The sequence below is a fragment of the Bubalus kerabau genome, chromosome 17 (assembly GCF_029407905.1).
Source record: "Bubalus kerabau isolate K-KA32 ecotype Philippines breed swamp buffalo chromosome 17, PCC_UOA_SB_1v2, whole genome shotgun sequence".
NCBI classification, from domain to species: domain Eukaryota; kingdom Metazoa; phylum Chordata; class Mammalia; order Artiodactyla; family Bovidae; genus Bubalus; species Bubalus kerabau.
Window position 1 is genome coordinate 61,046,176 of NC_073640.1, and position 13,605 is coordinate 61,059,780.

Here is a 13,605-nt window from a genome sequence, read left to right on the forward strand (position 1 = left end):
ACCTGTGAACTTGCTGCCCTTTCGGGAAAAAATTCTTTAAGATGCAGAAATTTGACTATGATCATAAACGTTTTAGACACTTTCAGGAAGAAGCTATGGGACTGATGGAAAGTTTCTTTTACAGTTAGATAGAAATATTAATATATGTTTTACTTTTTTAAACTACAGAAACAAAAAGAAATGTCCGTCAATCAATCAATTATCTTCTTTCTCCTCTGTTTTAGATATAATTAATCTTATTTCCTCATATAATGGGCTTCCCTGCTAGCTCAGATGGTAAAGAATCTGCCCTCAGTGTGAAGACCAGGGTTCGATCCCTGGGTCAGGAAGATCTCCTGGAGAAGGGACTGGCAACCCACTCCAATATCCTTGCTTGGAGAATTCCATGGACAGAGGGCCCTTGCAGGCTACAGTCCATGGGATCACAAAGAGTCAGACATGGCTAACTAACACTTTATTAGTAGAATACTCATATTAATTAATATACATGATTCTTCTCCTAAAACGAGGCAATCAAAGAGGATCAGGCCAAAAGTATGGGGAACAGGTTTTATGCAGGTGTGATAGGTGTGTCTGACTTGTGAGAAAAATGGTATGGTGGCCCAGTGCTTAGCACTCTGCACTCTCACTGCCTCTGGCCCAACTTCAATCCCTGGTCTGGGAACTAAGACCCCACAAGCCCTAGGTCATGGCTCAAAAAAAAAGGAAGAAAGAAAACTAGTCTGCAATAACTGTCTTATCTTTTGGTTTTCAGCATTTTATGTTTTGTGATTGATTACATAGGTTTCTCATTTCGAAAGAAACTCAGATGTGATGTGCCTGTGATATTGAGACTTTTAGGAAATATATATTTGACCTTCATCCACAGTTCCTGGCTCACAGATTCATGCGCTCTTGGAATTTATTGATTGAAAAGAGATATGGCAGCTTCTTTGTTCATTTGCTCTTTGTTCTCAGTCCCTGAAAACACTTCAGGGCCACACCAGAGACCTGGGGGTCACATTTTGTATTTGGGGGTCCATGTGTGTATTGCATTCAGTGACACCATTTTTTTTTTCTTTTTTTTTGCCTAAGGAGGGATCCGAACACTCGAGTCAATGTCAGGCTCCACAGAACCCTGGACTGGCCCTGCCCGGGGTCCAGGTGAACAAGACGGGATGAGCTCTCTCCCTCACTCCTCACCGGTTGCGGGAACAATGCTGGACAAGCAGGCACTGGAGAAGGCCAGGATCCGCAGGGCTGTGCAGCACACCTTCAGAGTGGCTGGTGTCCCGCAAAGGTCAAGCTGGGATGGTCAAAGAACAAGAAACAAGCAGTGCTGGTGAGGACGTGGGGAAAGGGAACCCTTGGGCACTGCTGGTGGGAATGTGAATTGTGCGGCCACCATGGGGAACACTGTGCAGGTTCCTCAAAACTAAAAATAGAACCTCAAGCACTTTCACTTTGGGCCTTTAAAGAAGATGAAATGGCAATTTGAAAAGATATATGGACCCCATGTTCATGGAAGTGTTATGTACATTATTGAAGACATGGAAACAACTTCCATATCCAATGATTAGGGAATGAATAAAGAAACTGCAGTGTGTGCATACTCGTGATCACTCTTCAGCTATAAAAGAGAAGGAAATCCTGCCTTTACAATACATGGATGGTACGCGAGGGCATTAGGGTAATGAAACACGTTAGACAGAGGAAGAAAAATACTGTATGATCTCAGAGGTAGGTGGAACTGAAAAAAAAAACAAAGAACATAAAGTCATAGATAAAGAGAAATAACTGGTGGTTCTCAGAGGTAGAGAGTGGGGTCTATGGCACAATTGGCAAAAGTGGTCAGAAGGTACACATTTCCAGGAATAAAATAAATAAGTCATGGATATGTAATGTACATCATGGTGACTATATTTAAAATGTTAAGGACACTAATACAGTTAACAATACTGTACTGTACATTTGAAAGGTGCTAAAAGACTAGATCTTAAAATTTCTCATCACACAAAAAAATTTTAGCCTTATAGACATAAATGTTAATTAAGCATGTTTGGTGATCATTTTGTAATATGTACATATATTAAATCATTATATTGTACACCTGAAACTTACACAATGCTATACCTGTATCTCAGAGAGAATATATGTCTATGTATGTAAAAGATTTGAAAAACGTCAAGCTGGGGGCTTGGATTAGAGTGGTCCAAAACTAAGAGAGTGTTCCCTGGTTGACAGGCTCCAGTGGCCTTTCAACACCTGCATAATGGATTACTTGTGTTACATTGCCTCTGTGGAAATATACAATATGCAGTGTGGCTTCTAGTGTGGCTACTGTCCCTGATTTACTGATTAAATCTCCAGAGATGAAAACAATGAACACTGGATGATTGCGAATGCCTTTGTGATAAAATTCACAGTGCATTGGAAATAAAAGAGAAATTCTCTAAAAAGATGAAGGGTGTCTTTAGAAAACATCATATTTAATGGAGTACCATAGGTTCCACCCTAGCAAGTCAATAAATATCGGTAAAAGGTATAACAATTGAAAGGAAAAAAGAAATATTTATGTTCATAAAAGTTCTGCATGTAGAAAAATCCAAAAGTTTATACAGATACATTTAGAGGTTTAACAAGAGAGCACAATGACTTGAGACAAATTCAAATTTGAAAAATCCATTGCAGACTTCCTGTGGTCCAGTGATCAAGCATCTGCCTTCTAAAGCAAGGGATGGGAATTTGATCCCTGGTAAGGGAACCAAGGTCCCACATGCCTTGCCACTCGGCCAAAAAAGATCAATTACTTTCTCATACCACAGTAATATAAAACTGTATGAGAGCCATTGAGAGTTGCATCAAAAATTAGGATACACCTGGAATCTATCTAACATTTAGAAAGGTATACAACAAAACCTCAATGGAGAAAATTATAAATCTGTCTTGAAGGACATTAAAGATATAAATAAATGGGAAAATACACCACATTAGGGGTTGGCAAAAAGAATATAAATATCCATGTGACTCAAAATAATGTGCAGAATCAAAATGTATGCCACCACATCCCAAGTGGACATCTGTGGAACTCAATAATTCCACTGTAAAATTTATAAGGAACCAGACATTTCAAGGAAGGCAAGGGAACCTTGAACAGAACAATGTGTGAGGCCTGGCTCTGCAAGTTGTGAAGATACATAACCCCCTGCCTGCTTGCTTAGTTGGACAGTCATGTCTGACTCTTTGCCACCTCATGGACTGTAGCCCACAAGACTCCTGGGTCCATGGGATTGTCCAGGCAAGAATACTGGATTGGGTTGCCATTCTCTTCTCCAGGGTATATTACAGCATAGTAGAACAAAACTTTTGGACTGAAAGAGGGATGCTCAGGTAGACTAGTGGAACGGAAAAGGGAACCTAGAAATAAACCCCAACCACAGGAAGCATCATGAGTAATAGAAAAGGTGATAGAAAGAAGTGACAAAGAGATAGGCGTTTCAATCGCTCTGTGGGCGACAGGGGATCTGAAGTCAGTCAAATGCAACTGCACCCCTAGCTCATATGGGAACCAAAATCAAGTGCAGATGGGCTGAAGATCTATTTAGAGAGACAAACAGTAGAGCTGCTGCAAGATACTGCAGCAGGTACCTCCATGAACTGCGGTGGGGGGGGGGGGGGCAGGATTCCTGAACAACACAGAAACAACACCATGTCTAAAGCCAGACGCTGAAATCCCGAGCTCTATTCAAATGAAGAACTCTTCAGAACAGACATCCCTGGGAGTGCCGAACTGAAAGCCATCAGGTGCGAGAAGATACCAATGGCACAGATAGCCATCAAAGTAACAGTAGCCAAAGTATGAGTTTCTACAAATGCCTAAGGCAAAATAAATCTACAGAAATGGACCCAGATGAGCAGGACTTTCATCGAGGGCAACGTATAAGGGGACCGTCAGGGAATGGAAAGCTGCCCCACGTCACAGCAGCCAGGAACGTGCACATTAGGACACTAACAGGGCATGACTGTACGTGCTCCAAGTAGCCGGCTATTCAAGTCTCTCAAAACACCAACTGCTGGGAAAGTGTGGGGCAGTGGTTGTTGAAAGGTAAGTTGGCCCACACATTTGAGAGGAAAACAGCTTCATCCAGAAAGCCGAGCCTGTGCTTACATCAGGACTCAACACTTCCACTCCTTGGATGCATGTTCTAGAGCAGCCATGACTAATGGTGGCCAATCCCCACAAGTTGCAATTGAAGGGTTTAAAGATGGTTATAAGGCTGGGTGTTGGGAGGGGCCACATGAAGTGCTATAAGGTGAAACGACACTGGGTTTCCAGATTTAGTACAAGAAAATGAATGTAGATGATTGTGGGCCCGATTCCAATGTGTCTGTCAGTTCGACCACATCACGCACAAGCAATAATGAGACACCAGCAGTGCGTCTCAGGGTTCAACTCAACTCAATCCAACTCTATGTTGACACTGTCTACCCGTAAGTAGCATCACATCCTATAAAACTTCAGTCCTTCCAGACTGCCCTTCCAGTTTCATATGCCTGTTTCAAATCCAGGTTGTCACATGTACACCTGATCTGCTGGTTACTCATGATTCATTCAGTTCAGTCACTCTGTCATGTCCGATTCTTTGAGATCCCATGGACTGCAGCACGCCAGGCCTCCCTGTCCATCACCAACTCCTGGAGTTTACTCAAACTCAAGTCCATTGAGTCGGTGATGCCAACCAACCATCTCATCCTCTGTTGTCCCCTTCTCCCGCCTTCAATCTTTCCCAGTATCAGGGGCTTTTCCAATGAGTCGGTTCCTTGCATCAGGTGGTAAAGTATTGGAGTTTCAGCTTCAGAATCAGTGCTTTCAATGAATATTGAGGACCGATCTCCTTTAGGATGGACTGGCTTGATGTCCTTGCAGCCCAAGGACTCTCAAGAGTCTTCTCCAACACCACAGTACAAAAGCATCAATTCTTCAGCAGTCAGCTTTCTTTATGGTCCAACTCTCACATCCATACATGACTACTGGAAAAAACATGGCTTTGACTAGACAGACCTTTATTGGCAAAGTAATGACTCTGCTTTTAAATATGCTGCCTAGGCTGGTCATAACTTTCCTGCCAAGAAGTAAGCGTCTTTTAATTTCATGGCTGCAGTCTCCATATTCAGTGATTTTGGAGCCCCCCAAAATAAAGTCTGCCACTGTTTCTACTGTTTCCCCATATGTTTTCCATGAAGTGATGGGACTGCATGCCATGATCTTAGTTTCCTGAATGCTGAGTTTTAAGCCAACTTTATCACTTTCCACTTTCACTTTCATCAAGAGGCTCTGTAGTTCTTCACTTTCTGCCATAAGGGTGGTGTCATCTGCATATCTGAGGTTATTGATATTTGTCCCAACAATCTTGATATCAACTTGTGCTTCATCCAGTCCAGCATTTCTCATGATATACTAGGCATATAAGTTAAATAAGCAGGGTACAATATGCAGGCTTGATCTACCTCTTTCCCGATTTGCAATAGTCTGTTATTCCATGTACAGTTCCATGTACATGTTGCTTGCTGTTCTGCAGACAGATTTCTCAAGAGGCAGGTCAGGTGGTCTGTTATTCCCATCTCTTTAAGAGTGTTCCAGAGTTTGTTGTGATCCACACAGTGAAAGGCTTTCCCATAGTCAATAAAGCAGAAGTAGATGTTTTTCTGGAATTCTCTTGCTTTTTTGGTGATCCAACAGATGTTGGCAATTTGATCTCTGCTTCCTCTGCCTTTTCTAAATCCAGCTTGAACATCTGGAAGTTCACAGTTCACGTATTGCTGAAGCCTGGCTTGGAGAATTTTGAGCATTACTTTACTAGCGTGTGAGAAGAGTGCAATTGTACAGTGGTTTGAGCATTCTTTGGCATTGCCTTTCTTTGGGATTGGAATGAAAACTGGTCTTTCCCAGTCCTGTGGCCACTGCTGAGTTTTCCAACTCAGCTCGCATATTGAGTGCAGCACTTCCACAGCATCATCGTTTAAGACTTGAAATAGCTCAACTGGAATTCCATCACCATCACTAGCTTTGTTCGTAGTGATGCTTCCTAAGGCCCACTTGACTTCCCATTCCAGGATGTCTGGCTCTAGGTGAGTGATCATACCATCGTGATTATCTGGGTCATGAAGATCTTTTTTGTACAGTTCTTCTGTGTATTCTTGCCACCTGTTTAATATCTTCTGCTTCTGTTAGGTCCATACCATTTCTGTCCTTTATTGTGTCCATCTTTGCATGAAAAGTTCCCTTGGTACCTCTAATTTTCTTGAAGAGATCTCTAGTCTTCCCCCATTCAATTGTTTTCCTCTATTTCTTTGCAGTGATTACTGAGGAAGGCTTTCTTATCTCTCCTTGCTGTTCTTTGAGACTCTGCATTCAGATGGGTATATCCTTCCTTTTCTCCTTTGCCTTTCGCTTCTCTTCTTTTCTCAGCTATTTGTAGGCCTCCTCAGACAACCATTTGCATTTTTGCATTTCTTTTTCATGGGGATTGTCTTGATCACTGCCTCCTGTACAATGTAACGAACCTCCATAGTCCATAGTTCATCAGGCACTCTGTCTATCAGATCCAATTCCTTAAATCTATTTCTCACTTCCACTGTATAATCATGAGGGATTTGAGTTAGGTCATACCTGAATGGTCTAGTGGTTTTCCCCACTTTCTTCAGTTCAGTCTGAATTTGGCAATAAGGAGTTCAAGATCTGAGCCACAGTCGGCTCCTGGTCTTGTTTTGCTGACTGTGTAGAGTTTATCCACCTTTGGCTGCTAAGAATATAATCATTCTGATTTCGGTGTTGACCATCTGGTGATGTCCATGTGTAGTCTTCTCTTCTATTGTTGGAAGAGGGTGTTTGCTATGACCAGTGCATTCTCTTGGCAAAATTCTATTAGCCTTTGCCCCGCTTCATTCTGTACTCCAAGGCCAAATTTGCCTGTTACTCCTAGTATTTCTTGACTTCCTACTTTTGTATTCCAGTCCCCTATAATGAAAAGGACATCTTTCGTGAGTGTTAGTTCTAGAAGGTCTTGTAGGTCTTCATAGAACCATTCAACTTCAGCACTTCAGCATCACTAGCAGGAGCACAGACTTGGATTAATGTGATACTGAATGGTTTGTCTTGAAATGAACAGAGATCATTCCGTCCTTTTTGAGATGGCATCCAAGTACTGCATTTCGGACACTTGTTGACTATGAGATGCTCCGTTTCTTCTAAGGGATTCTTGCCCACGGTAGTAGATATAATGGTCATCTGAGTTAAATTCACCCATTCCAGTCCATTTAGTTCACTGATTCCTAAAATGTCAATGTTCACTCTTGCTATCTCCTGTTGACCACTTCCAATTTACCTTGATTCACGGACCTAACATCCAGGTTCCTATGCAATATCATTCTTTACAGCATTGGACTGTACTTCCATCACCAGCCACATCCACAACTGGGTGTTGTTTTTGCTTTGGCTCCAGCTGTTCATTCTTTCTGAAGTTATTTCTCCACTGATCTCGAGTAGCATATTGGGCACCTCCTGACCTGGGGAGTTCATCATTTCAGTGTCCTATCTTTTTGCCTTTTCATACTGTTCATGGGGTTCTCAAGGCAATACTGAAGGGTTTGCCATTCCCTTCTCCAGTGGACCACATTTTTTCAGAACTCTCCACCATGACCCGTCTGTCTTGGGTGGCCCTACATGGCATGGCTCATAGTTTCATTGAGTTAGACAAGGCTGTGGTCCATGTGATCAGATTGGTTAGTTATCTCCCACTGAAATGTGAAACTGAGTTCTGTTCCCAGAACCGAAAATGAATTCCACAAATTCAAAAACACTCAGATGGGCAAAGTTTATTTTAAAAGATAGAGATACAAAGTTCTTACCATAGACAATGAGAGGGTGTGAGATAACCACAAAGACGGGAATAACAGCAGATTTGTATCTTTATTAGAATTGATCTTTTCTTATTTGGTTGGCTTGGGGCCAGAGGTGTGTGATTTCTGAGCAATCAGTTCAAATGTCCCAATGTCCAGTGTGTCGTTTTTATGCCTTTCTGGGATCCCCCAGTTTCTCAGTATCTCCAGACACTACGCTGCCATCCGTCGACCCTTTCTCAAGACCACACATCATTATTTAGGGACCAAATGCATCTTTAAGTGATAATGCCCATCCTAATAGAAAATAAAATAACCCAAACAATTGAACTGGGGACATGAAGCAACCATTTTTACATTCCAAAAGAGTTACAACTTCCCATCAGTGAAAAGTGTATGTATTATACTTTTAAAAAGATTTATTCATTTATTTACTTATTGTTGGCTGTGCTGGGTCATAGTTGCATGGAGCAGCGTCTACACTCCCGTTGTGGTGCTCAAGCTTCCCATTGGGGTGGCTTCTCTTGTGGAGAACAGACTCTGTGCCCACAGGCTTCAGTATTTGCCACTGTAGGCTCAGTGGCTCATTTGTGGTTCTCGGACTTAGTTGCTCAAGGACATGTGGAATCTTCCCAGACCAAGGATCAAACCAGTGTCCCCTGCATTGGCAGGTGCATTCTTAACCACTGGACCACCAGGGACGTCCCATGCATAGATTTTTTTAAAATAAATCAATAGTAATATTTTATTGAGGTGTTATTCATTTGGCAATGAAATACTAATGATAGTTTTGGATGTGTAAACTTTAAAAAAAGACGAGACGAAGAGGAAACTAAATGACATTGGATGATAAAGTAACGTGGCCCAGGAGGCTCCCCCTTGTGCTGGAGAGAGGAAGCGTGGCTGACAGTTCTAGACCCCAGGACAGTGGGAGGAGGATTGGGGAGATGACTCCTGGCGCCACCAGCGTGGGCACCAGACAGATACCCAGGAAAAGACCTTCTGTGGTGAGAATGAAGGGTGAGTTTTTGCAACATGATGCCTAGTATCTGATTGAAGCTATTTCCTGTCTTCAAGGACTGTTTGTTCTTGCTGTCCCCAATCCACACACAAAATACGATTGTATGTACTGCTGATGAAATGCAGGAAGATATCTACCAGGAAGAAAACATTTAAAAACTTTCCCGTGGACAATTGCATCAAAGAGAATAAAATACCCAGGAATACATTTCATCAAGGAGAAAAGACATAAGACGTGGATGAAAGAAACTGAAGAAGACATAAAGAAATTGAAAGCTATACCATGCTCACGGATTGGAAGAATGAATATTGTGAAAATGTCCATTGTAGCCTTGCAATACAGATTCAATTCAATCCTTATCTAAAATACCCATGGCATTTTGAAAAGGGCTAGAACAAATAATCCTCAAATTTTACTGAAGCCATCAAAGACATCAAATAGTCAAAACAATCTTGAGAAAGAAGGACAAAGATGGAAGCATGACACTCTCTGATGTCAACTCTACTACAAAGCTACAGTAATTGAATACAGTCATTAACATTGTATATGCTGGCAGCTGGTAACTAGGTCCTGTCAGGGTGATCATTTTGTAATATATTTTGTGGTGGGGCATTCTGTTGTACACCTGAAACTAACACAAATTTATACATCATCTATACTTTAATTTTAAAAAGATATGGAGATATGCAAAGATTTCATAATTGGACAGCCAGCACACTGCATACAAATGAAAACACTGACGAGAGGATCTCATAAAATAATTTTTAGACTCCTGCACAGCAAAGAAGAGAGAGAGAAGAGGGGGAAAGAAAGTCACAAGTCAAAAGACTCACTTTGTAAAGGGTAAATTAGAGGTTTGGAATTACCATGTACCCACTACTATATATAAAGTAGATAACCAACAAGTACCAAATATATCACACGGGGAACATTACTCAGCATCTTGTAGTAAGCTATGATAGAAAACAACCTGAAAAGAATATATATGTTTTATATATATTATACATGGAAAACAACCTGAACAGAATATATATATATATTTGATTGTATGTATATAACCAAATCACATTGCTGCACTGTGGAACTAACACAACATTATAAACCCATTAACTACAATTTTAAAAATACACATACAGAACAAATCTTTTTCCTTTTTTCAAAAAAGACTGCCCAATTTGTATTATTAAATGAGCAAGAAACCAAACAGGGATTTCACAAAAGGAAAGTCAAATGGTTCAACATCATTGTGAATGGTTGTTGCTGAGCCATGAAAGACGCCAGGATTCTTGGCCTCCAGAGGAGAGGAATTCAATTAGGGGTGAGGCTTGATCCTGCAGAGCTTTTGTGTAATAAAATTTTATTAAAGTATAAAACAGATAGAGAAAGCTTATGACATAGACATAGGTGAAAGAGGAGAGCGAAAAAGCTGGCTTAAAACCCAGCATTCAAAAAACTAAGTTCATGGCATCTCGTCCCATCACATCATGGCAAATAGATGGGGAAACAATGACAGACTTTATTTTGGGGGGCCCAAATCCTTGCAGATGGTGGCTGCAACCATGAAATTAAAACATGCTTGATCCTTGGAAGAAAATCTATATTTCCTTCCAAACCTAGACAGCATATTGAAAGCAGAAACATTTCTTTGCTGATAAAGTTCTGTATAGTCAAAGCTATGGTTTTTCCAGTAGTCATGTATGGATGTGAGAGCTGGACTATAAAGAAAGCTGAGTGCCAAAGAATTGATGCTTTTAAACTGTGGTGTTGGAGAAGATTCTTGAAAGTCCCTTGGAATGCAAGGAGATCCAACCAATCCATCCTAAAGGAAATCAACCTTGAATATTCACTGGAAGTGTTGCAGGAAGGGGGACCCCTTCCAGGGCCTGAAACTGGGCTCTTGTCCAACACTCAGAAATGGATTGTCCGAGGAGTCACATGTGCTGACAAACAAGAGATTTTATCGGGAAAGGGCACCCAGGTGGAGAGCAGCAGGGTAAGGGAACCCAGGAGAACAGCTCTGTCACATGGCTTGCAGTCTGGGGTTTTATGGTGATGGGATTAGTTTCCGGGTTGTCTTTAGCCAAACCTTCTGGCTCAGAGTCCTTCCTGGTGGTACATGCCTTGTTCCGCCAAGATGGATGCCAGAGAGAAGGATTCTGGGAGGTGGTCGGACATGTGGTGTCTCCATTTGACCTTTCCAAAACTCTTCTGGTTGATGGAGGCTTATTACTTCCATGTTCCTTACCAGGACCTTCTGTCGTAGAACGCCTCATGCAAATGTTACTATGGTGCCTGGCCAGGGTGGGTGGTTTCAATCCGTGTGCTTCCTCTAACAGAAGGAATGATGCTGAAGTTCCAATACTTCGGCCACCTGGTGTGAAGACCAACTCCTCAGAAAAGGCCCTGATGCTGGGAAAAATTGAAGGCAGAAGGAGAAGGGGACAACAGAGGATGAGACGGTTGGATGGCATCACCGGCTAAATGAAAAAGAGTTTGAGCAAGCTCAGGGAGATGGTGAAGGACATGGAAGCCTGGCATGCTGCCCTGCAAAGAGTCGGACACGACCGAACAACTGAACAACAACAAGCCTTGTCTCTCCCATGGAAACTCAAAGAAAGGCTTCCGCGCTCTCCTGCTCCTTGAGCACAACCTCATGCTTCCCCCTGGGCCCTGACCTGATGAGGGACCATGTATTCTTGGAAAATGAAAGTAATAAAAGTCTCTTTTCAATGGAATTTACTCTTTGTGTCATCAGACAGTCACCTGTACAAACTAAAAGATTAAAACCCTCGGGTGGAAAGGAGACAGATTTGGAGTCAAGCATTTCCAGGGGGAAGCTCGCAGTGATGTCTGCACGTCTGTCCTCTGGAAATGTGCTGGGAGCCCAGAGGGTTCTGAGCTCACCAGGTGAACTCTCTGTCTGCAGGTCCTCAGCCCTGCATCTCCAGGATCCTGGTGCTGGAGATGGGGGCAGCGTCCAGGGCGGGAGACCCTGGAACCCAGCTCAGCTGTGCAGGAGGGTTGCTGTCAGCAACACAGAGCAGCTGCAGTGCCTGGCTCTCTGAGATGAGAAGGGACGAGGTGCTCTGCAGAATCTTGAGGGCTTTGGGGGATAGCCCAGCAGGAGAGCTGGGGGAGGCTGAGGTCTCGCCCTCTGGCCTTCCCAGGATCTATTAACATCTGTGCATATGTCTTTGTGTGTGTTGCATGTGTGTGTGGTTTAGTGCATGGGAGGTGGTGCGGGGTGGTGATTTTCTCCTTGCTCTTCCCATATCTGATCACACTCAAGCCCACTCCCCTTCCCCACCTTGGAGGCGGTCCCAGGAGCAGGACTCAGCCCTGGAGAGGAGAGGTCCGGTCCTACCTGTGATGTTTCTGAAGGAGAGGCTGATGCGGAGGTTCCTCGGAGCATCTGGGGCAGAAAGACATGGGCTTGCTGCAGAGGGAGGAGTGGGATGGAAACTGACCAACACCCAAGGAGGGAAACCAGGAAGTGGGGGGGGGGTGCTGTCCTTCACGGCCACTCCCCACCTCAGCTCCCAGGGTGCAGACCCATAGACCAGTAGGCTGGCCTTCTCTCTACACATGCGCGCACACACACACACACACACACCACTGCCCTCAGGGACTCAGCCACCCCTCCACACTCACAGGAGATATTGAGCTGAATGGCTCTCTCCATGGTCACCTGAAATCCTTCGAGATTCATCCAATAGGTGAGGTCAGTGCTGTGGTCCTTGGGCCCTGGGGTGGGGGTGAGCTTCAAGGAATGGAGAGTCCTGGGTGCAGCAGCAGCGGTACCATATCCGCATTCTCCAGCCCAGGTCCAGGTTCCTCTGTCAGGGAGGAAGTGCCCCGAATGTGGGAAAGGAAGGAGGAAGCCCCAGCAGGAAGCCGGGAACGCAGCAGGTGATGAAGACTGGCTGGCCAAGAAGGGGAAGGTAGATTCCATAGGCAGGGCTGGGGTGGGGGGTCGATGAGAAGTCACACTGTTTCACGTTCTCCCTCCAACCCCTCCCCCCTCCCCCTGCCGCAGGCTGCAGGGGAGAGCATGAAGCCCCAGAGCTGGCGAGGTTTCTCCAGATGTGACTCTGAAGTGTTGTTGTTTACTCACTATGCTGTGTCCTACTCTGCGACCCCAGGGACTGTAGCCTGCCGGGCTCCTCAACCCATGGAATTACCCAGGCAAGAATACTGGAGTGGGTTGCCATTTTGTTCTCCAGGGGATCTTCCCAACCCAGGTACTGAACCTGCATCCTCTGCATTGCAGCCTGACTCTTTACCACCGAGATACCAGGGAAGCCCGGATGTGACATGATCACCTTCCGAATGAGTTTCATATTCACCATGGGATCGCCCCGGGAGCAGCGAAACCAGAAAAAGGGAAACGAAGTCCAGCCCCTGTCATCCGGCTTGACCCACCTGCCGCTGAAAAACACAGAACGTTCTGGAAAAGAATATTGAAAAATTTATCAAAACCATTCCACTTCAGGCAGGAAAAAAGTTTCCAGACCCCAAAACACTGGAGGATGGAGCCCAGGAAGGAAAACTTGAGCATTAAAGCTCCTTGGCCCAGAAGGGTTGTCAGAACATGGCACAGGCCTACGGGTCTACGTGGACCTGAGTGTCTGTAGGACCAGCCCCCGGGATGCTGCTGCTGCTGCTGTAAATTCAGTCGTGTCCGACTCTGTGCGACCCCATAGACA